Raw genomic sequence first — 13,222 nt, forward strand, 5'->3', positions numbered from 1 at the left:
CACATACATCATAGTGGGCCTCACTGTCAGGGGCCCCACCCACCTTGTTTGATCCGGGGTCTCACTTAATAAACTCCCCCAGACAGCGTGACCGTTGCACCAAGCAGCTATGGGTGTCAGTACTCCTTGGGCCCACCGCTATGCATGTATTTTATCCGTGCTGTCCATCCGTTTGGCAAGCTTATTTCAGGCGTGAACCCAAAATTGAAGCATATCCAGCTTAAGTGGACCACACCACAAGGAACAGTGGGTATTTAACGTCTACGTACCATCCAAAACTTCTTGGGGCCACAGAAGTTTTGATTCAAAATTTCAAAGTGATATTCCCTTCATCTACGTCTGTGTGACCTTACGAACAGTTCAGATGACCCACCGGCACCCAATGAAAGGGACAAGATTTCTATAAAGTCAGAATGCAATTTTTTGAACCATTTAAAAATCAAGTTAGGTTCGGACTATCATTTTGGCCCTTTACCTGAATGGACCAGGCCAGTGATCCAGGTCAGCACTCAGTAATATTGTACCACTACAACAAAAGCAGGATTATCCGACAATGTATTTGGCTAATCACCGGCGCTAATTAAAATGGGGTGTCGGGTAGTGATCAGGTATAAATACCCTACCAAAAAGCCCTAACCCTCTTTTGCTCCCCTCTCCTGACTCTCTCCCTCTCACTGCCCCCAACTCTCTCTCTCTCTCTCTCTCTCTCTCTCTCTCTCTCTCTCTATCTAGGTGTTTGCTTATGCAGCCGATATCATTCTTTTATAAGTAGTCTATGATCGACCAAACCCCAATTGAGTCCTAGCATCTCATGGTAATCTCATGCAAAGCAATCGGCAAATTCTTTAAACAGATCGGTCAAGTGCCTTCTATCTTGGGGCCCCAACAAATTGCTGATGAACATAGACTTTGGGTCTTGCTCAGTCCCTAGGTTCACCTCCATGAGGAGATCTTGAACTTGGGCCTGAGAATCCTCCATTTTATCAAGAGCTTCTTTAAACTCCGCGTCCTCTTCCCCGATTGAGACATTTACATGGGATATGTTCACAAGACACCCATCATTGACATCTCTCAGTTTTTCTTCAAGCTTTCTTATTCTAATTGTGAAATCCACCCGGCACTGGTTATCCTTCGGCACACAAATCATGGCATCTCTTCGACGGTATAATGCAGAATCCGCCGAAAAGGATTAATATCCTTTGGCAAGTTATCTAAAATCCGCAAAATAATTTCACGTCTGCATAAAATAGTTTCATGTCTGCATAAATAGTCTGTAGTTGAGTACAATGTCACAGATCAAGATTAGATGTAGGCTGCATTTGGATGCTCTATTCAATTGAATTGAAATACTTAGGTTGAAAGATTACAATCATTGCATCCAATATCCAAACACGAAAGATTACAAAAAAAAAAAAAAAGAAGAAAAAGAAAGTATCCAAACACCAGTTTGATGTTTATTCTTAATTCGTTACGAGTTGTAAAACACAAACATAGCACCCATTCAAATGACTTGTGATTAGCTAACAACACCATACTCATGCCTTATCATATACATCATATTAATTAATGATGTCTTCCTCAATAATCTGGCATAACCGTGATGCGTGGGAGGAGGTGGGTCATTTGGATATCTTGAAGTGATATATCTGAAGATTTTCAACATCCATCTTCTTGAAATTTCCATGAGACCTTTCCTTATAGAACTCCCCCCAATTGTATTCCCTGTATTTAGGAGGGTTCTGTTCACTTGTCAGCTCCTCCAATGGCTTCACCATAGTGTAGTTTGCAGGATTGAAGAAAAAAGGGATGGATAATCTCTCTCTTTCCGAATTAACCGTTGCCCTGTGCTCTATGCTCTCTTACTTGTCATTGCTCCAAACCTTTCAAAAAAAAAAAAAAGTAATTAAAAAAAAATAAAAATCAATGGAAGATCTGTAAATTGACCGGTGCATATTTTTACTGTCCTAAAGATGATTAATGATACAATCCAAATAAAATATAGATTTACGGTACAGTGATCTAGACCATTGATCTGATGGCCCCACCTCCCAAGTCTATGTGATTGGAAGGTCCGAACACTTGAAGAGTGTACATGGGTCCCACCACCTATATGAACCAATTGAAGTGTCCATGTGCACCCCTTGTTTTTAAATCCAACCCTATCATACCAACAGACTTAGGAAGAGTTCACAGCACCTGAATGATGTCCCCAAGGTTGATTATGTAAGAATTCGGGATTGGTTTCACCCTGACCCACTGACCATCTGCCTTCCGCTTCACATTGAGCCCACCAACGTCGTCTTGAGGTTCTTAACCGGCAAGATAATGAAGCGCTCTTACTTCCTCCCTCTATTGAGGAAGTTCACTCTACTTTGATGTCCATCCCAAAAGATGGGGCTGCTGGGCCCGCTGGATTCTCGGCTGCCTTCCAGTCCAATTGTTGGGACGTAGTTGGTAGAGACATCCATAGAGCTGCAATGGAGATGTTGTCCGGGGCCCCGATCCCAAGAGCGTTTACCTCGACGCTTATATGCCTAATCCCAAAGTCTCAATCAGCTGCAAAATTCTTGGATTTCTGTGCAACATCATTTACAAAATTTTCGCAAAATTACTTGCTAACAGATTAAGCTCTTTGCTTCCCAAACTTATTTCACAAGAACAGGGTGCTTTTGTTCAAGGTAGATCAATAGCGGAAAACATTGGACTTGCTCAGGAGGCGATGCGTGCTAAAGACAGAAAGGTTCGACGCGGCAATCTCATTCTCAAATTAGACCTTGAGAAAGCATACGACAGAGTCAACTGGGAGTTCCTTAAATAAGTCCTCCATAAGTTTGGTTTCTGTGACAGATGGATTCAGCTCCTGGAAGCATGTTGGGAAAACAATTGGTTCTCCATTCTCATTAATGGTGAAGCGACGAGGTTCTTTAAATCGTCAAGAGGTCTTAGACAAGGAGACCCCTTTTCTCCAATGTTGTTCATCATTGCTATGGAAGCTTTTTCTGCTAACCTTAACCTCCTCATGTCGGGCGGTGCCTGTCTTCCATTCAACCTGCAACGTGGCTACCCCACCATCTCTCACTTGCTGTACATAGATGACATGCTTCTCTTCCTCAACGATAGTCAGTCGTCCCTGATAGCTATCAAGAATTTCCTGATTCTATTTCAAGAAGCAACAGGCCAACGAATCAACAATAACAAGAGCTGCTTCATATGCTCTACGACCTTAATTTCTAGGAGAATCAGATCAACAGAACGACTCTTAGGATTCGGCAAAGCCTCAGATTCCATCCATTACTTAGGAGCCCCCCTTTCTAAAGGCAAAATTAAATCCTCGGCGTTCCATTTCTTGATTGATAAGGTGCGCAAGAAAACTTCAGGATGGGCGGCCAGACAGATTTCACAAGCGGGCAAAGATACGTTAATCTGATACGTTCTTAGGAGTTTTCCAATCCACATCATGGCTGTAATGCATATCCCACGTCAGGTGATCGCTAATCGTGAAAGCTCTTTTTCATATTTTTTTTGGGGGATGGGCTGATGGGAAAAGAAAATTTTATTGGCTGGCTTGGAAAAAATTGCAAAACCAATTGAAGGAGGGCTAAGTATAAGAAGTTTGAAGGAGGTTTTGAATGCTCAGCGCATGAAATTGACTTGGACTGCAAAGTTCAACGTCTCCCCGGGGCCATGGGTCAACCTTATGCGTAACAGACACTCCAAGGATCTTGGCTCAGAAGTCCCATTGCAGCCACCGCTGAACCTCCCCCTTTTGGAAGCAAATCAAGGAATTCATCCCATTTCTAAATGATAATGTTCAATGGCATGTTGGCCAAGGTGAGTTAAACCTGTGGAAGGTCAATTGGATGGGCAGGGGTACTCTCCAACAATTGGCAGTCAGACCTATCCCAGAGGAGCTGGAAGAGCTAATTGTCAGACCTTCTCGGCAATTCTGGACCTCTCCCCCCTTCTGGGGTGTACTCCTTTCTCCCCTAAGAGATCATTAATGACCTCTTCCATGGAGGATTTGCTACCTCGCAGGAGGCTGCGTCCTGTTTTTGGCCCTGTGATCCGTCAGGGACACTCTCCCTTAAATCTGCATGGAAGTTCATTAGAGGCGTTTCCCCTGTTGTTCGGTGGACCAGTTGGATATGGCACAACTCCCTTCCTCCGAAAATCTCGGTGTTCATGTGGAGGTTGCTGCAGAATGCTACTCTAGTTGATGTCAGAATCCAATCAAAAGGAGTGGCGCTGGCTTCTATGTGTCGTTGCTGCTATGGCAACAGTCATGCTTGCTCGGACACGAAATCTATTACACATTTATTCCTCGATGGTCATCTTGCAGCGTCCTTATAGTCCTTCTTCGATACGTTATGTGATATTCCCACTCTATTTCACTCATTCGTAGAAAGTAGACTGTTTCATTGGTGACGTGCGGCTGCCCAGGGTAACGCCTCCCCTACGATCAGATATCTTCTTCCATTACTTATTCTCTGGGAGATTTGGGGCTCCAGAAACGAGGCCACTTATGATGGAAAACCGGTTAACATCATAAGATCTATTGACCGAATTAGATGGTGGGCCAAGCATGTTATAGGTGCAGGCTTTGTTGACGGCCTCTCACTGCCGATCCTCGCTCCCGTTCTCAAGCTTCCAACAACTACTCAGAGAAGGCCCAATGCTGTCCTGGTTAAATGGAGAAACTCGATCCTTGGTTGGGTCAAATTGAATACAAATGGATCAGCCATTAGGAATCCCCGCCCCTCGGGTGGAGGTGGTATTTGCAGAAGTGACAACGGGGCTTCTCCATTAGCTATGGTGAAGGTTCCAACAACCTGGCGAAACTTCGTGTGATCCACGATGGGATGATGATTTGTATTGAGCAGTGGCTGACTAACATCATGGTAGAATTTGACTCTAGTTTAATGATTGGTTTACTGGCGGGTCATAAAAAGGTTCCGTGGAAATGGAAACCGTAGATAACAAGAATCAATATCTTAAAGCGGTTAGGCAATTTTTCCTTCTCGCACACGCTTAGGGAGGGAAACGGTCCTACCGATTTTTTGGCCCGGAAAGGGAGCCGAAATCAGTCAGCTTTGCTATTCCTTCATTTTCCTGCGCTCCCGTCGCAAGTCCGTGGTCTCATCTTTTTGGACAAAGTCAGGTTAGGGACTCTCAGATCCGTCTCTTAATTTTCTCTCGGTGCAGTTTCCTTTTTGTTCCTCTCTCTCCATGTATATAGGTGGTAACCTTTCGATAGGTCCTCTCGAATTTTGGGAGGACCCAAATGGCGCCCTCTCTAAAGAAGTTTGTACATCCTTTTTTTGGAATGAAAAAAAAAAAAAAAGTTGATTAAAAAGAAAAAAGAAAAGAAAGAATGAATGGACTCATTCAGTCATGAGTCAGGAGTCACCTAAATTGAGGGATGAGTCATACTAGTGGGTCACTTGTGGTGCCAAACTGGATGTAGTCGACCAAGTACAAGTCATTGGCAATCCATGGTTGTGAACCCTAGGTCTCAAATTTTGGAGCATGGATCGAGTTCGAAAACCTAAAAACTAGGTTTGATGCACCTTGGCCTTTTGGATCAAATTCTTGATGGACTTTAACCACCAGGTGCATCACCACATGATTGAAAATAGTGTACAAGGTAATAATTGCCTTCCAAAATGTATTCCTTGGTATGGCCCACAGGAATCATGGATTAGCCTGATCTTTAGGGCCGAGGCCTATATTTTGGTGTGGCATCTAATGGTTGGAGTAGATTTCATATGATTATCACGGTGATCCGTAAAAATCAAGGTGACTTCCCTCTACCAAATATTTCCTTTGTTGTGGCCAGCATGAATCACAGGTGAACCTGATTTTTTTGTCTTTAGAACTAATATGAATCTAAATATCTAAGAGTCAGGACTGGATCTTACATAAACATCCCAATGAGCTCCGTCAAAATCAAGAGTGCCATCTCATACTTTTCCTTTTTCCTAATTATATATCTCTAGGTGTAGTTGGAGGGGATGCCCTGACTTGATTTTTGGCTGGGCCCACCATGATATGTATGCAAAATTCACTCTCACTATTAGATGCTGACGCAGGGATGAACGTGATGAGGATAACTACTCCGAATCCACAGAGCTTCTCTGGACTCCTCACAGAGACTTCTCGAATCCACGAGGAAAGAAAGCAGAAAATAGAAATAAATTCTAAGAAATTTGAAATTGATTAATTGATGAATAAAAACGAGTTCACAAGGGTACCAAGCAATGGAAAAGAAATTAGAATCAAATTACAACTCAAACTCCTAGAATCCGCGACTTACTATAAATAGTAAACTTACTATTTATAGACGGTCATGATGTCTACTAGTGCACAAGGTTTTCGGCCAAAAATAGTAAGTGTCCTATTTGGCTTCACCAAACTGTTTTCCTAATTATTCTAAGCTCTTTTCACGTCGGGCGCAACTCCTAAAGCCTGACGGATGAAGAGTTATAATCAAACTAAAACTTACTATTTATAGTAAAAACGAAATTAAAACAAGAAAACGACCGTCGATCGAGGGGTTTTTCGCAATTCCGGGGTGCGCAACCCAGCATAGCGGGGTTGGTTTGCTTCAGTAGCTCGTTCTACCCCAAAATCATATATTTTACGTCAGATAACTCATTCCGGATTGCAAGATATGCCCGATTTAAGGTTCGATGGTCTGGATCACTTCTGTCGTCGACCGGGCCCTTTCTGATCTATCTTGGCCATGTAACTGTCCGCGACCCGCTCTACATCAGATGCATAATGCCAATTTAAGCCCATAGCAAAATAAATAAATAAAAATAGTGTTCTGCCAGAGAGAGAGAGAGAGAGATATCCACGGATGACTTTTATCAGGTCTACTATGATGATTATATGAAATCCACTCCAACCAGTAGACGCGATGTCAAAATTTAGGCTTCCCATTTATGATTCATATGTGGGCCATTCCAAGAAAAATTGGTCGGAGGGTGATTATACCCGTAAAATGTTTCCAATCATTAGGTATACCGAAATCATGAACGGTGGTGATTTTTATCCCCTAGGACAAAATTATGTTGGGTCTGGCTGAATTTACATAAGCACCATGTTGGGTCTACCCAAACAGCTACCTATTTGTTTGCACGCCCGCTGCTAGGACAATGGTCAATGAGATAGATAGCTTTTCTAAAACCTCTATTCTAAAACCTATATGAAAAAGGTAACAAAATGTAAATTTCATATTAATCAAGTAATCTTTGAAAAGGTAAAAGAATGTAAATTTCGTATTAATTAAGTTGTCTATTGTAAATTTCTCATACAAATATTTTAAAATTTAAATATAAATAGTAACTATAATTTCATAATAAGATTATCGGCTGGCTAAAGAAATGGACCGTCAATTTCATGGGCCCGCGATTACCTGAACTTAGGAGGGTACGCTGGCCATTGGTTTGGCAAAATCTTTGATCCGCAATAGCCCAGTTGATCAGAAGGTAGGATCACGGTCGGATCCTCCACGATGAAATCGAACACCTCCTTCCAATCTCTCACATTCTTGGTATGCTCCGTATCATAGTAGCCGAAAGGATTCGCCTCGTCTCGCCGCACCTTGTGCTTCTCCTCCGAAGGCAAAGCGAAGAACGTCTTAGCCGTTGATTCCATTTTCTCCCGAATTTCTAACGGCACGCTGTTGTTGATCACTTGGAAGAAGCCATAGTCTCTACAGGCGGCCCCGATCTCTGCAACGAGGCCAGCTAGGGCTTGTGGGTCATCTGAATTCAGAGAATTTAACGGTGAGAGATCAATCAATGGGATTCCTCTAGCATCATTGATTGAGTGACTGGGCCTGTATTCTAAGGTTTGGATGAATGCATGATCCACCTCGTGGCCCATTTCTCTCTAACACCCCAAAATAGTGTAACTAATGAATGAGTGTATCCTCCCTCTCCTTTGTACTTGTAGGTGGATTTGCTCTACTCTGTGCGTCGGAAGAAATTTGTTAAATTGTGACAACTTATCTACTGTACACGTGGCATTGATTCACGTCCATCGCGGGCCACCTACATCGGATGGACGCATTAGCTACTGACGCAGGGATGAACGTGATGAGGATAACTACTCCAAATCCACGGAGCTTCTCTAGACTCCTCACAAAGACTTCTCGAATCCACAAGGAAAGAAAGCAGAAAATAGAAATAAATTCTAATAAATTCGAAATTGATTAATTGATGAATAAAAACGAGTTTACAACCATTTAAATAGAGCTACCAAGCAATGGGAAAGAAATTAGAATCAAAGTACAACTCAAACTCTTAGAATCCGCGACTTACTATAAATAGTAAACTTACTATTTATAGACAGTCCTGATGTCTACTAGTGCGCAAGGTTTTCGGCAAAAAATAGTAAGTGTCCTATTTGGCTTCACCAAACCATTCTCCTAATTATTCTAAGCTCTTTTCATGTTGGGCGCAACTCCTAAAGCCCGACGGATGAAGAGTTATAATCAAACTAAAACTTACTATTTATAGTAAAAAAGAAATTAAAACAGGAAAACAACCGTCAATCCAGGGGTTTTTCGCAATTCCGGGCTGCGCAACCCGGCATAGCCGGGTTGGTTGGCTTCAGTAGCTCGTTCTACCCCAAAATCATATATTTTACGTCAGATAACTCATTCCGGATTGCAAGATATGCCCGATTTAAGGTTCGATGGTCTGGATCACTTCTGTTGTCGACCGGGCCTTTTCTGATCCATCTTGGCCATGTAATTGTCCGCGACCCGCTCTACATCAGCTACTGACAAATCTCACTAATGAAGTGCCATCACCAAGTTCTGCAAGCCCCACCCTGATGTATGTTTTGTATCCCCATCGTCTATCTATTTTTCAAAATCATTTTAAGGCATGATTCAAAGAACTACATAAAACAGTGAGGATTGAACGCCTACCATTAGAAACTTACAAAGCCATAGAAGTTTTCCGACACATTACTTTTTTTGAGCGGTTGATTTGAGCTTTGGATCTAGCTTTCTTTTCTGGCTCATGCTATAACATGATCTCTCGAAATGGATGAACCGTTTAGATACAACGGTGAGGCTCACATAACTTGGTGACGTTACTTCAATAGGGAGATTTGCTACTGACGCTGTCAGAAGTTAATCCGTGTCCACCGAAATCAAGGACCTTCTTGGGATGGAGCAATGTTGGAATTCACATCGATTGGACGATTTTTACCGTCCAACTGGTGGGCGCCGAATGGATGGTTAAGGTTTTCGATGATGCACCATCCACGGTGGGCCCATGATTTGGATCGTCAGGATTGATAACATGTATGATAAGCCTGCGGGGATGAGTTGCCACAACTTACTAAACTGTGGCTTATCCACAACTTAAATCTACCCGCCGAGGAATCTTAGGCAGTCGGCAGACTACAATGTGCTTCTTGTTTCACAACGCACTGAGCTGTGGTGATTCACTCGCCATACACGTGGCATAAGTATATCCTAATCTGGACCATTAAAATCATGGTCCTGTTGTCCTGAAATCAGGGTGAATGGAAGATCTTGATGATCTAACTTTTTCCGTTGAACTTGGGTTCTGAAGATCCCTTTGAACGTCCCTTTGTTGGCTACCAATTGTATGTTTTTGATAATATGAGGTTGGGCAACATCTTGCTCAAAAGGATAACTATTCCGAATCCATGAAACTTCTCTGGACTCCTCACAGAGACTTCTTGAATCTATGAGAAAAGAAAGCAAGAAAATAGAAATAAATTTTAATAAATTTAAAATTAATTGATGATTGAATAAAAATGAGTTCACAACCCTTTAAATAGGGACACAAAGCAATGGGAGAGGAATCAAAATCAAACTACGACTAAAACTCCTAGAATTCGTGACTTACTATAAATACTAAACTTACTATTTATAGACAGTCGTGATGTCTACTAGTGTGCAAGGTTTTCAGCCAAAAATAGTAAGTGTCCTATTTGGCTTGACCAAGCTGTTCTCCTAAATTTTCTAAGCTCTTTTCGTGTTAGGCGCGACTCCTAAAGCCCAACGGATGAAGAGTTATAATCAAACTGAAACTTAATATTTATAGTAAAAATGGAATTAAAATGGGGAAACGACCATCGATATAGTGGTATTTTGCAAATCTAGCCTGTGTAACCCGGCATTGCCAAGTTGGTTGGCTAAAGTAACTCGTTCTACCCCAAAATCATATATTTTACGTCCGATAACTCATTACGGATTGCGAGATACACCTGATTTAAGGTCCGACAGTCTGGATCACTTCTGTCGTCGACCAGGCCTTTTCTGATCCATCTTGGCCATGTAACTGTTTGCGACCCTCTCTTCATTAGTCTCCTCCACTTCAAGCATGAAGTCTATAGAATCCATGTCGTGTTGTATTCATGGGAGACTAAGCACGAAGTCCATAAATAAATCCTCCCAAGGGCCATCAGGCATGGGTAATGGGGTGTAGAGGCCCGTATTATGAGGTTGCCCCTTAGAGGTCTGACAAATATAACAACGTTGGACTGTCTTTCCCACATTACATACCAATTGCGGTCAGTAATACCGCTCTTCCACAAGAGCTTGCATCTTGTCTTGCTCAAGGTATTCACTAAAGCCACATCCATGTAACTCTTGGATTATCTGTTCTCTTAACAAACTTTTGGGGATGCACAGTCGATTTCCCTTCAAAAGGAACCCGTCTTACATATGTATGTCGTCAGGGTGGCCTTCTTGCCATCTAACCCATACGTCCTTGAAGTCATTGTTGCCAGCATATATATATCCTTAAGGTGCTCAAACCCGACAACCTCATTACTCATAGTGGCTAATAAAGTTGCACAACGACGCAGCGCATCGGCTACTTTATTCTGTTGCCCAGACTTATGTTTTAGCACGAACGTGAATTCTTGTAAAAACGAGATCCATCTAACATGAACACGGTTAATGTTAGTTTGCCTATTAATGAATTTGAGAGTTTGATGGTTCGTGTAAAGTATTAATTCCATTTAAATCAAATAACGTCACCAGTGTCACAGTGCCTGGACCACTACGTACAACTCGATTTTATATGTAGACCACTTCTTGCGTGCATCTCTAAGTTTCTCACTGTAAAAGGCCACTGGCCTACCTTCTTGAGACAAAACTCCCCTAATCTCGACATATGAGGCATTACATTCAACTTCAAACAGTTTGTCGAAGTTGGGAAGTACAAAAACTAGGATCGTAGATAACCTGCGCTTAATTTTGGCAAAACTCTTGTCGGCTCCATCAGTGTACTAAAACTGTCATTTCTTCATGCAATTTGTGATTGGTGACATAATAGTACTGAAAATTTTCACGAACTGATGATAGAATGTCGTTAGTCCATGAAAACTTTGTACTTCGTGAATATTTGTGAGAACCGTCCATTCTCTGATTGCATTCACCTTCTCCTCATCCACCCGAATGCCCATGGATGTTATGACAAAATCCAGAAACAACAAGCTATCAGTTATGAAGCAGCACTTTTTAAAATTGAGATACAGTTTATTTTTATTGAGCACTTGAAGGACCTTCTTGAGGTGTTCCATATGGGTGGTTTCATCTTGACTGTATATCAAAATATCATCGAAATAAACTACAACGAACCATCCAATAAAAGGTTTCAGAACTTGGTTCACTAATCTCATGAATGTGCTAGGCGCGTTCGAAAGACCGAAGGGCATGACCATCCATTCGTACAATCCTTCCTTGGTCTTAAAGGTCGTCTTCCACTCATCACCCGACCGTATTCAAATCTGATGGTAGCCGCTCCTCAGATCCAACTTAGAAAATAATTTCGCACCTTCAAGCATGTCCAATATATCGTCCAGCCGTGGTATGGGAAACCTGTATTTTATAGTGATTTTGTTAATGGCCCGGTTGTCGACACACATATGCCAACTCCCATCTTTCTTAGGAGGTGATAGAGCAGGTACAACGCATGGGCTCATACTTTCTCATATGAGACCCTTACGAATCAGTTCCTCCACTTACCCTTGTAGAATTTCGCACTCTTTCGAACTCATCTGATAGTGAGGATGATTTGGTAAGATGGACTCAAGGACAAAGTCGATATGGTGCTGGATATCTCGCATGGGAGGTAATCCATCGAGAAGGTCGTTAGGCCAAATTTCTTTAAACTCATGCAGTAAGGGTTTTAGTTCATTAGGGATGTTAGTGGGATCGAGTTCTTTTCCTTTCACGATTAATGCATAGGCCTATTTTGTTTCTTTTGATTCCTCCACGAAGTCGTGTATGGTTAAGAGAAAATGACCCTCCACTTTAGAAGTTTCAGGTGGTCCCTCTAGATCCATAGGGGCCAATATGGTCTTCCAGCCATCATTGATGAAGATATATATGTTATCTTGCCCTTTATGAGTGTTGTCATGGTCAGATTGGTAAGGTCGACCGAGTAGTATGTGACATGCTTTCATGTCAACTACATTGCATACTACTTTATCCTTATAATGTTTGTCAATTGAAAAGGATATAGTGCACCGTTCAGTTACCTTTGTTTCGCTAACCTTCTTAATCCAACCGATTATATATGGGGAGGGATGACGCTCCGTTTTCAATTGTAATTTTTCTACCATCACTGTGGAGATGATATTCTCGCTGCTTCCGCTGTCGATAATCACATCATAGACTTTTCAATTCACCGTATACCTAGTTCAAAAGATGTTATGCTGTTGTGGGTCTACTTCTTTCCTTGGCGCATACAATAGTCGCCTCACGACGAGTGATTCGTTATGATCCTGCTAAACTCAACCGAACTCATCGGTCTCGTCTTCTATGGCGTGCTCTGGTTCCTCAATACCTGGATCATCGTCGGCGTTTTCAATACTACTATCATTGATGGCGAGGTTTGCCACTTGTCGCTGAGGACAAGTATTTGACAGGTGACCCGGTTGGCCACAACGAAAGCAATGGTCTCCCCTTGGCCGAGCATAGGGGTTCGGGACCATGTTTGAGGCCTAGTTTTCTCTCTTCCTTAATCCCAGTTCATGGGTGTAGGAGGTTGAGTGCGTGCTCCTACAGGCTCCTTCCGTTTGGGTTATGGAGCTCCCTGGGGTGGACCTACCACAGCGACCCTTGCGGTCGGATAGGTCCGAGTGTTAGGACGTTCAAGTTGTGCTTCCGCTCGGGTGGCCAACTTGATTACATTATTCATCTTCCAGACAAACTACATCT

The 13,222-nt window shown here is 42.3% G+C and overlaps 1 pseudogene; it reads right to left on the minus strand.

Moving 5' to 3' along the window:
• Window positions 1–1,619: 1,619 nt before the first annotated feature.
• LOC131236373 (bi-functional coumaroyl CoA and feruloyl CoA ortho-hydroxylase Diox2-like) lies at window positions 1,620–7,890 on the minus strand (annotated as a pseudogene).
• Window positions 7,891–13,222: the final 5,332 nt, after the last annotated feature.

The sequence above is a fragment of the Magnolia sinica genome, unplaced genomic scaffold, assembly GCF_029962835.1.
Source record: "Magnolia sinica isolate HGM2019 unplaced genomic scaffold, MsV1 ctg50, whole genome shotgun sequence".
NCBI lineage: Eukaryota > Viridiplantae > Streptophyta > Magnoliopsida > Magnoliales > Magnoliaceae > Magnolia > Magnolia sinica.